Here is a 21,602-nt window from a genome sequence, read left to right as displayed (position 1 = left end):
CGTCTCACCAACCGTTCCACCGCTGGTCAATTACTGCAGAGAGTCGAAACAGACCCCAAACGTGTCTAAGGGAAGAAAAGAAAAAGTATTCTAGAGAGACTGGGGGATGGATGGAATTTTATAAAAGACAACCACAAAATGGAGTGAGATAAGGCAAGGGCAATTATTTATACACTCCCTCAAGTCAAACGACCTTCTCGGCCATGAGCAATCTTACAAAACGCCTCCCACAGCACTTAGCTGCCAGCGATACCTTTGTTAATCGAGAGCTCCCAACTGAAAATGAGTCTCTAATCAGGAATTGATTTTGTGGCCATTAACCGGGATGTAACATTAAACAAGTCTTCAGTACCTGCTTTGTTGAGTGCCGCGCTGTCATTAGAAACTCGGCAAGGGGCCCCTGGAGAACAATACTGTCAACTGACTGTCTTGTCCACAGCCGTTCCATCGAGCATCCACACAGACGGCTCGTTGGGAACGGAAGATGAAACTAAACAGCCGTGCACTTTGACTCCTAACACCAACCGCAAATATCATCTCGCGTACATTTTCCAAAGTGAACTTAAGTCTCTTTAGACTGCGTCGGCGCGGCCGGTGTTGGCCTGACAGAGTTGCTGTCTTCACCCGCTGTTAACGTGACAGATGCCTTGCACCCGACTTCAATTAGAAAGGCTCCGTCTCGCAATAAAAAGGGTATTCGTCCCTCTTCTCCAAACAGACAGACTCCTGGCACTCGTTATTGGACTTAAGGTTAGCTGCTATCATGTGCTTGTCAAACAGCAATCTAACTCTTTGCCATCTGTTTACATTAGTGTTAATCATATCCATTCTCTCACCTTATTGTTCCAGATGGCTTCCATAATTGCGTTGTTTCTTCTGCAGATGTTTTATGGGACTGTTTGGGATCTGCGCCAGACCGCGCCTGATACAAAACGGTGACGGTTAATGGAAAAATAACAGTTTTGGCAGACGGGTTCCAAGTTTTTGTCACCGGTCACCCAAACACGGGAATTTGTCACTAATGGACGGAAGTCACTGTAAATTCGACAAGAACAAAGGTATACCTGTTTTAGCACGTTTAAGTGGGTGGGAGAAGGTGTCAAAATTGTAATCGTCATTTTGAATTAACCAGGTGCTGATAATCCATTTGCATGCAGTCTGGTTGCATGTGAGGGTTGCCACAACTTCCTTATGCAAGGAATGCCATTATTCTGGATCTCCTGCTGTATGGCTCTCGATCATAGCTTCAGTGTCGACTTTGGTGGATGGTAAAGTGCTTGCGTCATTCTTAGGAAGGGTACACAGTTTATCATGAATGACTTTGTCATACCGGAGAAGAAAGGTTTTTTTGTACGTGTGCAATTTCACAGAATAGGTCAAGCTCCACTGTCACAGGTCATAAATGCTGTTGGTACACGGCAAAGCATTAGTTCATAAATAGTGTTTGAAAATGCCAAGTTTAGTTTTCCCTGGAACAGAGTTCAGAGACTGAGAAGATTATTTTCTAATCATCTGTGTGTGTGTGTGTGTGTGTGTGTGTGTGTGTGTGTGTGTGTGTGTGTGTGTGTGTGTGTGTGTGTGTGTGTGTGTGTGTGTGTGTGTGTGTGAGAGAGAGTGTCTGCGTGCATAGCACCACTGATTTAATCTGAATTTGACAAATGTTGCTGACTGAAATAGGAAGGCTTTGCCATCCAACATGGCAATTTTGAGGACGGCCTCATTTTCCCCTGCCATTGTCTGCATAGCAATACCCCGCAATGAACTGGAATCACATTATGCTGCTGATACAGGGGCATCAGCTGCACTGTTAAAACCATGCCAGGGGAACAGGGAGGGTCATGCGGCCCCTCCACTTTCCTGATTCATCTCCTCAGACAGGGTAAAAGGTCAGATGATGACTCTGTAGCTTCCTCGCCAGCCAATCAGGGCTTCCTGTGGAAGCGGGCAGGACGGGGTTAGGGTTGTAACAGGTGCATTCAGTTGTTTTGACACGGCGAAAACCTAATGAGATGTTTGTATGTTTGCGGCTCTCTTTTTCCACCCGCACGCCAAACGATACTACACGTCGTGTTTCGTTCAACTTTTTCAGAGTGGAACCTTGCGTGGTCACGCCACATTCGACAAAAGACATTTTAAAATGCACTCAATTACAACTCACTCTCACAAGTCATTGTTTTGAAGTTCACCTCACCGCTCACTGCTATTTGCCCATCTGATGACAGGACACAGTTATCTCTCCATGTCTTCATCCACCCCACCCCCTCTCTATTTGTCCCCTCATTGTCTAATGACAATAGGGATTCCAGATATTGTCGTCCCATTAAAATCCCTGGGACAAAAGCGAATGGCGAGGCAAAATATCGAGCTTACAATTACACACTGACACAGGCAACCTCAGCAAGATGGCCGCCCTCATTTCCTTTGTATTCTCTGAATCAATCTCTGAATCAATTAAACTGAATAATGTTTAATTCAAGACCTCCGCGGCCTTCCTATTTGCATGGGGCGCAACTGCTGTGGTAGGCATTACATACAATGACTAAAAGGTCTGTGTTAGTGTGTTTTTTTCTTTTATTGCGTCGGTAATGAGACATCGAAATTTCTGAGAGTGAATCGGACTGTCAGTGCAAAACCTGCATAGATGGCACATTGTACAGTCTCAGGGTAGATACAATAGCTGGACATGTGGTCCAAAGGTTCACACACAGTCCAACACACACACACACACACACACACACACACACACAGGACTCCAGGGGAAGGGGGACTTCACTAGACAGGGGGAGCTCTTCACTGCGTAAGACGACATGCGGTGCAATCCTCCGGAGGCGCACCGGCGGTGAATAATAACCAGGTTTGGTGTTCATGAGCCGCAATAAAACGCAGGAGATTGGAGCGCATTGAGGGGCAGACGAGAATTTCACAATGACATTATAGATAACTAAGTGTCGGTTGTGGTTCAGGGCACATTGAATGAAAAACCACTAATCATGGGCATTATAATGGGTCTCGGGATGGGTGAGAGAGTTTTTGGCTCTATTTGGAATACGCCGAACAGATATAGAGGTAGAATTAGATTATTTAATGGACCTGGGATTGTAGCGCTCTGTGACAGAGTACTGCACACACTCGTGAAGGAAAGGCTGGACATATTCTGACCCCACACTTCCAGCAGGGTTGTGGTGTTTTTTTTATTTTTTTGGTCCAGCATTTCGGCAAAGATGGCATTTTCCTTTTTTTTCGCTCCTTACTCTAAGAAGCAAAAGGTTGTTACTTTTTTGGTCCACTTTTGTCCGAGTGATTACCCCTGAATCAGCGTTTTTGTTCCAACACCCCAACCTGCTGTATTTGCCTTTTTTCCCACCAATCAGACGCAAGAGTGAAACATGCTTACAAGACCACTTTTAAATCACTTTATCGTATGGTACGGTGAGAAATGTCAATACAATTGTTGTCAGAGTAATGTAGTTACACAGTGTTGGCATCAAAACAAGAGCAAGCTACATGCCGGAACGTCCGGAGAGACAAATCGAAGATGTATTACTTTTTTACGTTAGTGGGCCGATATGTTTCTGAGATGTTATTTTTAGTGACAGTGGGTCACAAACTCAACATGGGGGTCAAACCTCATGAATGAATATCCTAACCTTGCCAAGGTCATCCTTGTGAGACAGCCATGTACTAACCTTATTATAATAATCTCTTCATTACTTATCCAATGAGAACAGGCAGACTGTGTTAGGAAAGATGTGTCTTACGTCAAATTAGATGGCGTGCTACTGACATAACTCGCAGTTCATAATTAGCTCAGGATTTTATGCAGTATTCAGCAAGATTCATCCGTGTGATTTACCATTTGTGTCTTCTCTGATCAGGCATTCAGTATAATGGGAAATTGGGTTCACAATGACTTTAATGTTTCTGGGATGTCAGGTTGTCAAGCTAACGGGACAACCATGATTGAGAACGTCTCATTGACCTCCCCTTGAGTATACATTATGTACAGTGACTGGTCATGTACAGTGACTGGTCAAGCCATAGCATGTGCTAGCCGCAACTAGTGGATTCAATCAATATGTGGCAATTACTGTCAATATATTAGATTGCATAGCTGGGGCATCCACTTGGTAATAACAATGCTGTAATTCATATGGGTGTTCCATATTAGCAGGTAGACAGGTTTCTGGAGTTCCACATTCTGGAATTCTAGAAGCACACACACAAGAAACTACTACCCAACAGTCCAACAAGTTACAGGGAGACTTATTTATAGATTATGATTCATGACATGTTTTTATGTGTTTGAGAAATGACTCTTTGATTGTTATTGGCAAGGTGAGGAGGGCCAACTGTTCTAATGGTCTAATATGGATTTCTTTTCAAAACGAGTTTGAGTAAATCAGAGTAATGTCAGTGGCCTCCAGATCAGATGATACAGGACTCATGCTGAAGAGAAGCGCTTGGCTGTTGCTAATGTTTCAGATTCCTTTCTTTGTAATTCTATAGTTTCAATAGTGATCAAAGTTCCATCATGGTTGTCTTTATGAGTGTGTTAAAGAGTCCAGACACGCCATTGTAAATTGCTCCGTTGTATCTAAGGAAAGTACATGACATGCAACGGGAACATCCAAATCGTTGTGGGCATCATCCATGTTGCTGAGTCTTCCCACTGCTGTAAAAACTACAAGTCCCATACAAACTACAAGTCCCATACAGACTACAAGTCCCATACAGACTACAAGTCCCATACAAACTACAAGTCCCATACAAACTACAAGTCCCATACAGACTACAAGTCCCATACAAACTACAAGTCCCATACAGACTACAAGTCCCATACAAACTACAAGTCCCATACAAACTACAAGTCCCATACAAACTACAAGTCCCATACAAACTACAAGTCCCATACAGACTACAAGTCCCATACAGACTACAAGTCCCATACAAACTACAAGTCCCATACAGACTACAAGTCCCATACAAACTACAAGTACCATACAGACTACAAGTCCCATACAAACTCCAAGTACCATACAGACTACAAGTACCATACAAACTCCAAGTACCATACAAACTACAAGTCCCATACAGACTACAAGTCCCATACAAACTCCAAGTACCATACAGACTACAAGTACCATACAAACTACAAGTCCCATACAGACTACAAGTCCCATACAAACTCCAAGTACCATACAGACTACAAGTCCCATACAAACTACAAGTCCCATACAGACTACAAGTCCCATACAAACTCCAAGTACCATACAGACTACAAGTCCCATACAAACTACAAGTCCCATACAGACTACAAGTCCCATACAGCCCAAAGCACGGTTGGTGTCTGAGTCCTGGCTCCATTTAAATCACATCTCAGAGAGGTTTAGAAGGTTAAACCTTTTCATAAGACACACTTGCTTTTTGAGCTTCCAAAGGAACACGGGGAGAGAAGAAAAAAAACTGTTGAGTCATTCGCCCGTAGAAGACGAAGTGTCGGTGGGTTTCTAAATGAGCTTATTAACCGCCGTGTTATTAGCATACACAAACACGGTGCCTTATTACAAAGCAGCTGGACAGCTCTGAAAAAGTTGGAGACTTCGCCTGACCTCATTAGTCCAAGCATATGGAGGCAGACCTGCGTACCAGCACAGACATTCAGATTACAAAGTAAGTAACCACAGTGACTTCACGCTGGCGTGATTAAGTTTGGATAGGACCGCTGAAGAACAGTTTCTCTTTCAGAACACAGAGTCCGTTCAACTGAGAGGTGGGAAACCGTGTACAGTTTTAACATACGACAGGTTATTCAACTTGAGTAGAGTTTGCTGATTGCACTGAACGAAGGGAATCATCGATTAGCGTTTTGAGCAAAATTGTACATATTTTGAGAAAAAATGCATTGAGGGGGGAGATCCATAAATCATCGTAAAAATGTGACAAATCTTATAAATGCATTACAATATACTGCTGACATAGTCTGTGCTAGTTATGTCGCAGCATTAGCGAGAGCTCATAGCGCCGGCTGAAACCAGGAGAATGACATACAGGAAGCAAGCCTGGTGGATAATGACATGTCGCCTGGGAAACGCGATGTGACTCCCATTACTACCTGCAGAGCTGAACTGGCAGACATTTCTGGGGCTATCATCGCCAGGAGAGGATAGCCCGGAGGTTGGCACCAGAGGCCTGGTCGTGTCAAGATTTTTGAGACGCAGCTTTGACTGCTCCGGAGGGCTCCGGTTGAAGACAGACAGAAAAGAGGAGGCGATTAAAGCCCCCCTCTCCTGAAATGACATGATGTTTTACAGCACAGGACAGTAAGACAAGCTCAGAAAGAGACTCATTGCTGTGGCGTAACAAGCCCGAATACATGCTTGAAGTAACGGTCTAAGCATCTTAGAATAGGCAATTGCTCCCTAACTGCAGAGTTTTGTCTGAAAATGTTTCCAAGTCAAATAAGCGCCATGCGAAGGCAATTGTTGAAACTTTGAGTGACCTTAAATGCCTTTTCAACATCTCTCACAGATTTTCAGTGTTGTATGTTTAGAGCTTAGAGGGGCTCTGATAGGGGGAGACATCTTACAGGGGCTCTGATAGGGGGAGACATCTTAGAGGGGCTCTGATAGGGCAAGACATCTTAGAGGGCGGGCTTCCTGATGTGTTTTTTCTCTTTTTCTCTGTCTCACTCCCTCTCTCTTTAGATCTCTGAGTGTTTGCCCATGCAAGGCCGTCACCTTGGAGCTTGGTCAACTCATCAGGTAATTCAGGGACAGGCAAATAAAGTCCTACCAGGGAATCTTAGATAATGTTTGGATCTACTTTGTGACTTTGAATATGCCTGCCCTCTTCTGAACCCCGTTGCCTCGATTTCTCTCCAGGGGTTCATCTCTCTTCCGCTTTCTTTTATATTTTCCTTTCTCTATTTTTCTCTTTTTCTCTTTTTCTCTCTCTTTTTCTTTCTCTCTCTTTTTCTTTCTCTCTCTTTTTCTTCTCTCTCTCTCTCTCTCTCTCTCTCTCTCTCTCTCTCTCTCTCTCTCTCTCTCTCTCTCTATCTCTCTCTCTCTCCACCGCTCACCTCATCCCCTTTCTCTCAATCTTTCTCCTTCCTCCTCCACTGACATGCACAGAAGCGTATGTGGAGCTAATCATTTTTCAAGGCCATGATTTATAGGCCCTCTCGCTAATAAAGAGTGAGTAACAAGCTGTCAATGAGAGCCCAAGGTTATTTATGTCCCTCTGCTGCAGGAACATTTCTTTTCCTTCTCGACAACAGGACTTACTTCCTGCTGATGGTATACAAATCCATCCGAGAAAGCTCTGGTAACATGATTTTTGTTTTGCTGTCGATGGTGATGTGGTGCGAGGACACTGTTATCTTCTGATGGAGGGCGCCTCAAAGCGTGGATAGAATTCAGAAAGGTCACACGAACACGACAGCTAACAGGTGAAATGACAAGTCCTTTGACGATAGCATTGTAAATGTTAATATTTAAAATGAAATCAATGGAAATGGCTGAGATGCCTTTCGAAGGGGCGCAGCGGAAAGCGAATCCTCCTGGTGTTGAAACTGAAACTTGAAAGTTTTCGGTCGTTGGTTGCCTCGAAGGACAGTTGCACCCTCCAACTATTGAATCCCCTGTGTACTTTCACTTTTAATGAGGGAACAAAGTACTTGGTGTAGAAATCGATGCACTTGTCATTCACAAGTGTGTTTAGATCTTGAGAAAGGTCACGAGGCCCCAAAACGTCGATTCTCACATAAAGTCTCAAGTGCCATCCTGCAAAATATCATACCACATCGTACTCGACCCATCCTAGAACGTCTCCCATTCTTAAATCCTTTAGCTCAAGTCCATAGGAGGCCTCAGAGAATGCAGCCGCCTCCACATACAAGGATATTAATGGCTTTTAGCATTACTTTCATCCAAACGAAACCTGGATACTAACAATTACCATGGATGCCCGGCCAACAATTTGGTGTGAACTGGAGATTTATTAGTACGATAACTGGGAGTCAGGTGGCTGAGCGGTGAGGGTGTCGGGCTAGTAATCTGAAGGTTGCCAGTTCGATTCCCCGGCTGTGCCAAATGACGTTGTGTCCTTGGGCAAGGCACTTCACCCTACTTGCCTCAGGGAGAATGTCCCTGTACTTACTGTAAGTCGCTCTGGATAAGAGCGTCTGCTAAATGACGTAATGGTTAATACATCAATTACATATGTGCATTCATCTTCTTTTAAGGTGTGGCTAGGGCATCAATGGAATTCCTATGATTGAAGTATTAACATCAAATAGAGCTGGATGGTTTTACTATGAATTCGATCATTTTCCGATGATTTTCCTATGATTGAAGTATTAACATCAAATAGAGCTGGATGGTTTTACTATGAATTCGATCATTTTCCGAAAGGTATGAGTCTGTATGTAGCTTCCAGTATCATTGTGTGAGAGTAATGACAGACACTTGTGGTCAAGCCAGCAGGGAGTCAATCTTCTGTTTGGCAGCTCTAATCCACTCATCTCTTTAGAGAGAACTATAATTCACTCTATACCCCATGTCACTTGCAGATTGAGTTGCTTTCAAAATCCAGTTGCAACAAAGAAGTAAAAAAAGATAAGCTTTTACGCTTCTCCCCAAGAAAGAGAATCTGAATATCTTGTTTGTTGTGGCACCAAGCCGCGTATCCGATTCCAGCACTGTGTTTTTTTTTAAAAGCGACCGATACAAATAAACAGAGACCCCAATCTGGAGGTGTCCCTCCGTGTCTTGCCTACTAATTTAAACATTTTCATGCTGTCAAGGAAGAAAGTGTCATCTGTCAATTTTTTTCAAATGTGTGATGAAGGCTTTGGTGCGGTGGTGGGAATGTGAGGGAGAGGAGGGGGGGGGCGTCAGTGATACTTGGGAGACGGCCATTACTCATTCAAATGATAAACATTAGACTAGTGCAATCAGAAGAAGAAGATAGATAGATCAGAAGATAACAGTGAAAAGATTTAGATCCCCCACAGTGGGTGGCAGATAACTGAGAACACCTGCAGCTCCCAGACTCCTCTATGAATTCAATTAGAAAGAAGAGAAAAAGAGAGAGAGAGAAACAGAGAGAGAGAGAGAGAGAGATAGAGAGAGAGAGAGAGAGAGAGAGAGGGAGAAACAGAAAGAGAGAGAGAGAAACAGAGAAAGAGAGAGAAACAAAGAAGTCATGGGGGAGGCCTATTCGCGATGCTGAACAACAAGAACCAGAGGAGAAGTTGCCCAAGTTTTCACTACCACTAAATGTCGTTCGACTCAACTCCTAAAGGCCACGTCAGTTCCAAACAGCTGTACTGACAAGACAGCCGGTTCCCTTAAATTCTCCTGTCGTACCTACAGTACATGACTCAATACGAAGGGAGAATGGGGGGTAAGAATTTGCTCTTCAATAAGTAAAGGCTTGCGAGAAATTTATATTCTGTCAACCGGGAGCAAACATTCAACGCAGTTTTTAATTGTCTGAACGCTAAATATTCCCAAGGTATTTGTCCAAAATAACCAACCCCACTGAGCACATGAAGATAATAGATTTGTGTTTGCTGAAGTCAACACAACATACATTTCTGTTGTTTATTCTGGAAATATGGAGCCAGAAGATCACTTGCGGTCTTTGAAATAGTAAATTCTTCAAGCTTAACGCATCCCATAATCACATTTTGAGTGGATATTGATATGCAAAACCCTAATGAATGAGGACTATTTGGGGAACACAAACTAGGTGACACATTGGATGAGTAGCATACTAAGTGACAGAATTCACCATCAGTTTTCCTGTGCAAACTTTTTTTCCAGCAGGTTCAAAAGCATAAACCACAAGTTGATTTGAGAAGATGTTGACCTAGATAATGTCTAGATTTTATAATGAGCGCCACAGTGAGCTATGGGGAGTCCACTGAACTTTAACTAACAACTGCCGCGAATCTCACCAGCAAAGTGCAAGGTAGACTAGCAGTAGCCATGCTCTGAAAATAGAATGCTCCACCATAACCCCGTAAGTGTAGATCACTATCAGGGGAAAATAATTTGACGATACGCCCTGTGGCTCTGATGAACTTCCCCACATTGATCGCACATATCTACTATATATGCAGAATAGACTAATGCAATCAAGCTCTGATTAAGCCCTACCCAAACACAGCCTGAGCCCTAGTTAAAAAGATGTTAAATAAACATGATCACGATGTCTATTAATATCATTAGCATGCTAATTTACAAAGAAAGAAAAGTTTAAGAAAACACGTGAAACACCACATTGTTTCCGCAGATCACCCGGACATGTCAAGTTTAATAATCCTTTGAGAGAGGGAGACAGAGAGAGAAGAGATAACGAGAGGAAGGACGAGAGAGGAGAAGGAGACAGAGAGACATAGAGAGAGAGGAGAAAGAGAGAGGTTAGACAGAGAGAAAGAGAGAGAAAGATAAGAGTGGGAAAGACTGGATGTTTTCCCCCACCTTAGTGCCATTGTCCAGGCTCCTAGTGGACCATGAAATGAATACACTGTGATAAATTATTCATTTTTTTAGCCGTTTTTACCTTTCTCCTTCGTATCCTTGAGAGAGAGTGTTGCATGTTGACAATGCAGAACTGGACCTGGTGTCGCCTTCCTCGTTTGTTTTACTTTGAACATGAAAGTTAACAAGCATCGGCGGGCGTGGAGCAGATTCATTGTGCTTTAGAGCATAAAGCACCTCTCCAACGCGTCATGAGGCCTCCTAGCTTCTGGTTCCTCCTCGCAGCAGAGTGCCGCCTCTGTCATTTCGTAAGCCTCTGGGCTTCTCTTTTATTCTCCCCCACTCACATCTCAATTTGTGAGGAGTCTCCAAGTGTGATTATGGCTTTTATCTTTGTTTCAGCCCGGTATCGGAAATGTGTAACATCGAATGGAGGTCTTATAGAGGTGGGAGAAAGTTGTGTTTACTGGATCTGTGCCATTACATTTACGTTTAGTCATTTAGCAGACGCTCTTTTCCAGAGCGACTTACAGTAAGTACAGGGACATTCCCCCACAAGGCAAGTAGGGTGAAGTGCCTTGCCCAAGGACACAACGTCATTTGATACGGCCAGGAATCGAACCAGGGACCTTCTGATTCCTAGCCCGATTCTCTAACCACTCAGCCACCTGACTCGCTTAGACGCGTGTGCTTGACGAGGCTGAGAGAGCATCGGAACACGAGCATCATCAAGAACCGAACCCTTTCAGTGGCTCAATTCACGTAAGATATTTCTGGAAAACACTGTATGTGTGGACGTAGAAAAAGGTTGATGTAGGTTTTCGCAAACAAGAAAGGAAACAGCATGAGAGAGAAGAGTGAGAACAGAGAAAGAGAGAGAAAGAGAGAGAGCAGAGTGAAAAAAGAGCAGAGAGGGAGGGTAATAGAGAGAAATATAGCAGACAGACGGAGAGAAATACTTTAATTGCCTTTTGCCAAGCATCCTCTTTTGTATCAGATTATTGGACTGGCATCCTGCTTTGTTTCTCATACCTTATTCATCACTGGGAGACCTTTGCAGCAGGAATTATCAAACAGAATAGACTCCAGGCATAAACATGACCAGACAGACAAAGAAATTGAAATAATTCTTTCTTTATCACATGGATCTCACATTAGTCAACAAAATGGTCTGGCATTACAAAAGAGATGAAAGCGTGGTATTTAAATGTGACCTACATCACGTCCCGCTACGCTTGTCATGATTTTTGACGTGTGTCTGTTATGTTAGGGCTGTCGCTTAGGTTAAACTTCAGCAGCAAGACTACAATGGAGAAAGGGTACACTGTGAGCTTGCATGAAGGCACAATATTGGCCATGTTATGGCATACAAGGGCAGAGAGTAATATCACACATTAACTACCCAAGCCAAGCCAGGGCGACACATTCAGTCCATCTCAAAAACTGTACTTCAAAGTCTTCCGTTAAGAAAGAGGATTCACAAATCAGTTTCTGTGCCAAAGCGACAAATTCAAGGTCTGGGTGGTAGTAAACAACACTGTTACCTTCTGAAGGTGAAGTTTACTTCACAGCAGAAAAAAAAAGAAAATCATCCGCCACAGTCTTTTTAAGTCTCATGTCTGCTATTGCCGGGTAGCTTGGCTCAACACAAGCAAGCAATTAAAATGGCCTTGTATTCCTGTGTGTGCGATTCAAAGACTTTGCGACCTTGACTGGTTCCTTGACCCTACACAGAACCCCTTCTCAACCTTACATGGTGGTGTTGAACCGTGTCAGCCGCAGTCATATGAATTCATTGACGGGCCTCAGAGGAATGGTTGGTATGAAGCAGTATTTCCCACCTGTGAGGTAGATGGCAGCTGCAGACACCAGCTCATGATTTGAAACTTTTTTTGTAAGATAAAACGAAGCAGCTATCTGCAGTAGTTAAGTGACAGGAAAAGACAAAGCCAGGACCAAAATAATGGCCCATTTTTGGGGGTGCAGCAAAAAAAAACTTTTGTTCACGGTTTGTTAGATATTCACAAAATCAACAATGGGAATCACTTTTGCAATCATCTTCTTGGTTATTGTCTCGCAGTCTCCACAGAGCAACATGTAAATTCCAAATCAAGTCATCGCGAACAACCATTCAAGGTTGTCCTAAAGTTAGCACCAGGTCCCTTATGCTTGATAATCACTGGCTGCCTCTCTTTGCAAACAAAATGGCCTATCTAGGCCTCCATCTGAATGACACAGAGATAATTATCGAACTGGGGGCCTCATCGGAATTCGTCTGAACGCCCGTTCCCTGTGAGACAATGTGACTATTGTGTTAAAATCCCTGTCAGCTATTTTTATCATATCTGCGGCGGATCTAGTCGTCAGTGAATTCATAGAAGGGTAATTACTTCACGCTCTGGAAAAATACGGGTGGTGGTCTCGTGGCAGACGGCAGCTGGAGAGCGGGTTTTTCGTGCAAAGCAACACCCCAGGGTTGTCTGGGACCCGATAGGTTGGATAGACAGAGAAAGAGAGAGAGGGAGATAAAGAGAGAGGGAGAGAGGGAGGGAGAGAGAGAGACAGAGGGAGAGAGAGAGGGAGAGAGACAGGGAGAGAGACAGGGAGAGAGAGAGAGGGAGAGATGGAGAGCGAGAGAGAGAGAGAGAGAGAGAGAGAGAGAGAGAGAGAGAGGGAGAGAAAAGCTAATATGAGAAATAATAATTTGAGGGGTGGGGGGGGGGATACAGCGCATCGAGGGAAGCTGGTGATGATTATTCTGTCCCAATGAGTGTTATTGTGGAAAACAAAACGTCGAGCCACGATGGTGTTGAGGATGATTAAGTGTAGTCCCCGGGCAAATTAGAAGGTAAGCCGTGTGTTCGTTTGAATCAGATTCAAATCCTGTGCCGTCGACGCCATCTGGATATGAGAAACTCCAAACTTAGCATCCCCAAACTTTCATGAGGCTCTGAGTTCAACATCCCGATGTGTGAATAAAGTTTTTTTTTAAAGAACGCTTCCTGTTCTTTATCTCTAATAACATATCGATTATGAATGAGGAGCTTATGGCCCACGCTACACAGAAGGGGAAAGGAAATTATCCTCATCCGTGTGTCAGGAAAAGCCTACATAATCAGCGATGTCTCGTTTTCATTATGAAACACAGAGGAATGTTTCAGCGAGTTGGGCCTATTTCCTCACATCCAATCCATCATCATTCAGGTGCGACAGGCTTTTAATTAACCTGAATGACATCAAATGATCACATTTATCATATGGACACTCGCAATTCTCCAAAGTGTTGTTTGAAATGGATCTAGAGACTGGCATTAGACACATTCCCTCATTTGGCCCGACTACACCACAAGACTGAAATAGATGTGTGTGGAGTTCACAGACATAATGTCTCGACCAGACACAGCCTTAATGAAACAAGGTTTGGAAATGTATTTTTCTAAGATAGCTTTCCATGCATGAAGTGGTTTGATTGCCATTTCGTTCTCTTATCATTGAGCGGTAGCCTATATTTGTGGAGATGGAGGAAAAAGAAGGCTAAATTACTTATACCAGGTACCATTTGAATTGAATGCTCAAAGCCAAAATGTTTGGTGGGAAAAGTATGTCTTGTCTATGCGACATCCTCCAAATTCTGCTACAAGCACAGCTGACACACAAGCTCACACAGGTAGCCCATTATAAAAAAGCAGGATAATTACATAAGTGAATCACAGTACATTCCTTGCTCTCCAGTATCCTTCATCTCTAAATAATGTCCACTTTAATTTGATATCCTAGTGTTCTGTTGTCAATGCATTTTCATCCACCAGCACCAGTACAAACCCATCATAGCAGTCTGACGTTCTCCTGGAAATGCAGGACAGTTGTCCGATCTTTCATGCCCAATCAGAGCCTTCCATCCCTCGATATTTGCCAGGTAGCAAAGTGGTGAGCCTGCCAGACAGTCAGGAGGAGACCACCCAGCAGTAATTCAATGCGGAGACCAGTCTGGCAACCTGGGCTCTGCGGAGATTGATGGGGTTGCTGTGTTTAATTACTTTTATTTGTGTTTTTGGCAAGAATTGCCTATTGAGCTGTGTTTTGTTTTGAAAGGTTGTTGTTTGTCTTTGGCAGAGAATTGCAATCATGGGAAAGAAGATTTACAGGTGGTTCACATATACCGCCTTCCACAGAAGCGTGTCTTCACAAAATAGAGTACAGTTCCCTCCTGGAGACAACAACATGTACATCCTGTACATTTTAGAAAAATTAGCTGAAATCATTCAGTCATAATAACCCATTAAATTTACCAGTGACAATGTAACTTATAAAACAACAGTAACAGTATTAGCTGTGGGGCCGGGACAGATGCTATGTGTGTGTGTGTCTGGTGTGTGTGTGTGTGAGTGGGTGTGTGTGTGAGTGCGTGTGTGTGAGTGTGTGTGTGGATGTGTGACAGACAACGAGAGACTCAGGGTTTGTAGACAGACCGAAAGAAAGAAAGATGGATTGCAGAAGCGACCTCTCGGAAGTGGTCCGTAATTGTTGGACCGTGGTGTGCATGGTGAACAAAATCCTCCCGCCCTTTTTTCTCTGCATGGGGAAAGGACCTTGAGTCCTTGTATGAGAGTGTCAAGAAAGCTGCAGACTGACAGTTCTTCTAAACGGCCACCTTTATGACAGTGGGCGGCCATAGCCCTGTGACTACCCGTGAGGGCGAGACGGACTCGTCTTAGTCCTCATTAATGTAGGCGTTAGACATGGCAGTGTTTTGCTTTCTAGGGATTGGGGTGTTTCCAAGTAATGAGGAACGAATGTTTTCATCATTGCGTTTTCACACCGATCGTGGTCTCAATATTCCCTATTGCGGATTCACGGATGGGAATACGAACAGAGGAAAATGCATCGAAGCATTTGAGATTAGATTTGATACAAAATTCTTTGGTAATCACCGAGTCGAGTAAGAAGGAGGACAACAAACAGGCACAGGGACAGGGACAAAATAAACAAGGTGGCAAAATGTGAACAAACAAACTAGTGGCCATCATCCGTTTGACTGGATAGGAAACGTAGAACACGTGAGAGGGAATCTAAATGTATGTCACAATTAAGCACTTTGAGCTTGATGTGACTCGACAAATCAGCCTCTCTCACGGCAAGCTGTGTCGTTTCTCTATAATCAATGCAGCGAGGCTGATCAAATCAAAGAATTACGCACCCTCAAAGAGAAATGAAATAGATTCCGCCTCGGTCTTCATTGTTAGTCGCTAGGATCCTGCGGATTGCTTACTTCACACAAGCAGACTAAGGCCCCAAGGGCAGAGTTCTTCTGTTATAGAGTTGCCATTTTGGAGCCAAAGCAGTCACTATCAGATCCCACTGCAGAGTGCAATCCCTCTCAGTTCTGAACCGGCATAATGACCACGACGCAACTGGGAAACTAGAGTCGCTCACTGAATTCAGTGGCTTCTCACAACGTGACGCTCGCATACTAGTGCTTCCACCAGAAAATACGGACTGTGCAGAGTATTCATTGGACTAATCACCAGTTTGGAACGAACAAACGGCACACAGATATGTCTTGCACGTAGACTGTGATTGGGGCTCAGCGATTCTCTCTTTCACACAGCCTCTCTCTCTTCCTCTCGCCCCCCTCGCCCCCCCCCTCCTTCTCCACACACACACACACACTTGATCTGTAATTCTGCAAACACGCGTAGAGGTAAAGCGGTGATTGATAATACTCCCACACAAACAACTGGCGGCTGAGCCGGCCAGTAATATATTCATCCAACTGTCTGAAGCGAAGCCCTTCTGCCTACTAATCGTTTGATGGGACAAAGTGAGGCTTCCCCCAAGGGCCAGTGTTCAGAAAGCAGAAGTTAACCAACAACATAAACACTCTCCTCCTTACCCTCTTCCTCTCCCACTGTGGATAGACCCCTGGATCTCCTTGGCCGACGAAATGCAGGGCTTTGTGTTCGACACGTATACCTGTGGAGGGCACAGCTGTCGTCACCCACCGTTAACTGTAGTGTTTCCCCTCCTCTCCTTCCCTGTCATCTGAGGAGCGGGCGGACCGATTGTGTGATGGGACTGTTTCGGGCGTCTCTCTGCAGCGCCTGTAGAGTGATTGCGAAAGGCCTGAAATAAGATCGGGGATCCAGCTTGAAGTGGTCTCCTCGTTTGGCGCCTGATGGGGCTTCATGGGGCGTTGTCTCGCGGAACCTGACAAGCCTGCACTCCCCCCCCCCCCCCCGAGCAGAGGCTTCTGTCATTAAACTTGTTTACCCGTTCCAACTTTCGAGGACCGTTCCTCTGCACCGGTCTCTGAAAAGCCGAGACTTCGCCGGTGTTTCATCGCGTCTGGATTTTCCCAGACAGGCAAACTGAGAACAGTTCTTGAGTGAAGACTGAAACAGGGACGGCTGAAGCTGAGAGTTGCTGCACTGAAACATGGGAACACTCTCTACCCCCTGAGCCACAGCCGCCCCATGTGACACAAAACAAAGTCTATATCTGGTGGCCGGTTCCTTGTTTCCCTAGCGTCCAGTGATTGACGAAAGAGTCAGGGATGGTATGAAAACATCACCGAAAACACAGATCGTTTTCGGTGATTAATTGAGAGCGGTACGTGTTTTCTAAATCCGCGACACAAAGTTGTGATAGGTCAACAGAACTATTCGAGATACTTTTGAGGGAGGAGGTCTTAAATTGTCAAAGTGTCCTTGTCCCAGCCAAGTGAAGGATTAAGCTAGGGGGATCAAAGTGTGTGTGCATGCATGAATCAAAGTCCTGTTCAAATACACTGGCTCTGCTCGGATTTCAAATAAGAGAGGCAGCATCATCTGCTTTTATAATGCATTTATTCAATGCCCCCCCCCTGCCCTCCCCACCTCCCCAACCCGTTGCCCACCCCCACTCTGCATTCCAAAGACTTTGCTGAGGTGTAAATGTCCCTTGGTAACATTTGGTAAAAAACGTTTATTTTGTAGGTCAAATTGTATATCTTCCATGCGATGGAGTAGGATCTTCAGACTCGGTTGGAAGTATTAAAGACTGGAAAAACGCACTAAACTGCACTGGTTGTGATCAGTCACAGTACAAGCGTCAGAAATAAGCTGGCAAACAGCTATGAAATACATTTCGTTTTGATATGCTGCAGTCCAAAAATATAACGCCTGTCTTCCACTGAGCAAATCAGTCCACTTATATCCAAATTCCTTTCCAGTGAAGTTTCTCGTTTGAAAGTAATATTTCACAAAAGCATGTAAGCATGGAAATCCATCTATTATTCAGTGGCATTTACACACTCTGTCTGGCTAACAGTATGGGTACGTACAGTGTTCTGGCTGGTGCTTATGCAAGAGGTATTTCATGTTTTGTACTTCACTAGTAAATTAGTTGAAACACGAATTCCATTGCCATACTCTTCGTGTGGCCTCGGTTTGAGCCCACTCCAGCATCCTGTGGGCTGCAGCATTGATGGATGCTTCATATTGAGAGTCGTACTTGAGTGAACGGCATTGGGACTCTTGAAAAGAAAAAACACAGCCTCTGCACTCAGAAACGGTTGTCCAACTCATGGAGCTTTGATACCATTGTACTGCCCCTTCATTTTCTAAATAGAAAGTGAATGTAATTGAGAGTAATGTGCAAACTGTCCAGCTCTGGATGTGTTCATTAGAAACCAGGTACCGAGTAAAGAGACACATGGATCTTTTGATCCATACACTTAACAAAGATTAAATATTGACAATTGACCACATCACCAACTTTATTGATGTGCTTAATGATTTGTTACATATAAATCAACAGAAGGCTCTTTCTAGCTTCTAATGTAATGCTTCTAAGTTGTTCTGGATCTGCCAATCCGGTCAGTGATTGACAATAAGCAGGCCTGTGATTCCATTAGCCAGCCTTCATTCGCTATCGACTATAGCTTCTTGATCAATTAACTACAAGTGTTAAAGGCACTTGTTGTAATTGCGAGTAGATCGGGTGGGATTATCCCTAATGGACCCCATTCACCTGACCCTCATCTAACCATAGAAACTGAGCCGTAATGGGATCTCCCACCTCAAACACAATTTCAATCCCTCTGTGTATTAACCTTTTAAGGAGTGAGTTATTTTTCCAAAACGGAAGCTAGCTAGTTTTAGTTAGCTTCCGTTACCTAGCAACCTAGCATAATACTCGTAGCAATGCTACTACCTGCTAGTGTTACTTGTTAGCCTCCTAATTGTAAATTTTGAAGCCATACTATAGCGTTTGTCATATAGTTTTTGTCTATCGGAAAATAGTCGGTTGGAATGTTCAGAATCACATATGTGTGACGCTACTCTGTGGGGCCCGCTTTCGAACGATCACATATGTGTGACGCTACTCCTTAACGGGTTAATCAATATGAAACAGACAGAACCTCTTCTGCATCCCAGATTTCCAGACCACTCATCTGTCTTGCTACATCCGTGAAAGCTGTGTGCGTTAGTAAGCAGTGAAATGTATTGATGCACAGCAAATAGAGCATGACGCTGAAGTATTATCACACACATCGACCCAGGGGCCTATTTTAGCCTTGATGACCGGCTTAGTTTAGCAGTCCTTTCAGATTGTGAATCAGCAAAAAAAGTCTTCAAAGAAGCGAGCAGAGTGGGGAGGCGGGGGGAGGGGGGGGTTGACCAATTGTAGGTCTGCTGCGAGGTCTACTCCTTTATGAATCCTTGGAGGTGTAAAGGTTAAGAACTCATCAGATTAGCCATTGATTTCAATTAACGCTGCCCGCTACTAAACAACCTTTGTCTGTCTGCGATCACCAAGCTTGTATTGATCCTCCTCCGACCTGCTCCATTACATTTGATTGATACTGGGGCACTGTCAGTTCTGAAACCTGATTACCGCCTGACTGTTCTCCTACACCCCCTCCCCCGACCCCCCTCCTCACACACACCTCTCACCCCCCTCACCCCCAACTCCCACCCACCTTAATCATCCTCTCCCCAGCCAGATATATGTTCTGGGATCGGTGTTCATAAAAAGGCTGCTAATAAGGTTAGCCTGGCAGCCTTTCATATACGTCTGTGAAAGGTCAACCAGCAACATCACGCATCCACAATGAAACAACAATAGGGGGCTGTGTTGCAAACGCCTCTCTGTGGACAAGCAGCTGCACAGAAGGCCGGTTTACTGTAAAAGACGCAATCAGTTTGGATAATGTGCCTCATTCAGTGGTTGTTCAGGAGTGGGCACACTGGAATGTGTGAGGGAACACTAGCTTGCCATCAGCTGCCATGGAAGAATGGGGAGTCAGGTGGCTGAGCGGTGAGGGAATCGGGCTAGTAATCCGAAGGTTGCCAGTTCGATTCCCGGTCATGCCAACTGATGTCCTTAGGCAAGGCACTTCACCCTATTTGCCTCGGGGGAATGTCCCTGTACTTACTGTAAGTCGCTCTGGATAAGAGCGTCTGCTAAATGACTAAATGTAAATGTAAATGTAAGAAGAAGCAAACTGGTGGAACACCTCATGCGAACCGATTTGCGAGTGCCGGATTGTTAAAGTGAAGGATTAAAAGGACGTTCCGCCAAGAGAGAATATTCAAATTTAGGTTAATTCATTGGGCCCACGCTGATCTTGAGAACATCAATATTTCAGCTCGTTCCTCCCACAGCTGTGGCTAGGAGCCTTCTGGTCAGAGCAGGGATGAAGGGGGAACTGAGGTCTCGGCTCCAAGTTCCTGTTTCCCTCCCTTACTGTGTCACAGTCCCCACCTTGATATAAATGAAACACAAAGAGGCAATTAATGGTGAATAAATGGCCATTGCCCTTGCGCTCGCTGGAAAGTTATGCAGTTCTTGAGACTTTCAAATTAGTTTATTGATTCTTTTTTTTACCTTCCCTTTTTTTCTTTTTTTACTCCTCATGTAGAAACAAGCTCTATATATCAACACCTACAGGTGGGGTGAGGAAGTTGTTTTTTCCTCTGTATGTTGCAGTAGTATATTTATTAAATTGATTTGATTAATAGATGTTTACTAACCCTATTTCATGAACTTTCCCCTCTGTTATTCTCTGAGAAACGGAGATTCTGGAACTTACTACGGGCATGAATTGTGAATGTATGTAATTCATTTCCATGACTTGGTTTCCGACGGAAACGCTGCATGCATCACAAAGCAATCTGGTTAGGACATAAGGACTCCCAACAAATGGTTTTAGCATTGGCAAAACAATCTACATTAGAAGATAAATATGGCTGTCGTCCCTCACTATGTAAAATAGGGGACATTACTGTCATTTGCAAGTATTCTAGCTTCCTGTTCCCAAGCACATAAGCAGAATCGATACAAAAAAAGTCACTAATTTCTCTGTAATTTTCATCTGGCATTAAACAAGAACATCTTTCGTTTTGGCTCCACAGTACCAATACAATTAAGAGTACTATATCTACTACACATTCACCCATATTACCTTATTCACTATATTGAGTTCTCAATACTAAGTATCTATCCCGCTGCCTGTGCAGAGCATTTATTTGAACTAATTGTTAATTGAAAGAGAAACTCGGTGAGCCAACACACAAATCAATTACCGTATTCTACATCTTATGCTTTTGGACCTGAACAGAAATAGCCTTAATGAGCTGCCAGGAATTCCAGTGAGTCTCACACAGGTCAAGACATGGCTCTGAAACTTGGACTTGACACAGAGAGATCAGTTCAAAAGCTGCTAACTGCTCGGAGCTATTTAGTCACTGTTCCCTTCCTTCTTTCACACAAAGGGGAGAGAAGGCGGTAATTAAAAGCTAAGATGGCGAGCTAGCTAATCAACATTTTTGACATGTCTCTTTTTGCCTGTAACTTTCTTTTATGTCATTAGAGAACCAGGAAGTCATTCCGTAACACTTTCTCAACTAGCGCAGTCAAAAAGAGAAGCTTCTCCGAATCCTTTTAATACAGGATGAGGTAGAAATGTACTAAACATATTCTAACCATACTCACCTGCTATCGTATTGGTTCCAATAGTCAGATATAAGGCACATTCAACTGAAAAACTCTTATTGTCGAAAAAATAAAAAGTACAGTGCAACACAGGTTAAAATATGAAAGAGGAAAATACCATTAAACCACCAAACCCTT

At 43.9% G+C, this 21,602-nt stretch overlaps 1 long non-coding RNA gene across 1 annotated transcript in view; it reads right to left on the bottom strand.

Annotated features, from left to right (window-relative positions):
* The window catches only part of LOC134008608 (uncharacterized), a 117,123-nt gene continuing 95,521 nt past the window's right edge, over window positions 1–21,602 (bottom strand). Inside the window, exons 3-4 of the long non-coding RNA XR_009928166.1 lie at window positions 14,310–14,489; window positions 1–65 (exon numbers count right to left, since the gene is read on the bottom strand). This is a non-coding gene — a long non-coding RNA (uncharacterized LOC134008608). The remainder of the gene's footprint in view (window positions 66–14,309; window positions 14,490–21,602) is intronic.

Source organism: Osmerus eperlanus, chromosome 22, assembly GCF_963692335.1.
Source record: "Osmerus eperlanus chromosome 22, fOsmEpe2.1, whole genome shotgun sequence".
Taxonomy (NCBI): Eukaryota; Metazoa; Chordata; class Actinopteri; order Osmeriformes; family Osmeridae; genus Osmerus; species Osmerus eperlanus.
This window is presented reverse-complemented; position numbering and strand designations above follow the sequence as displayed.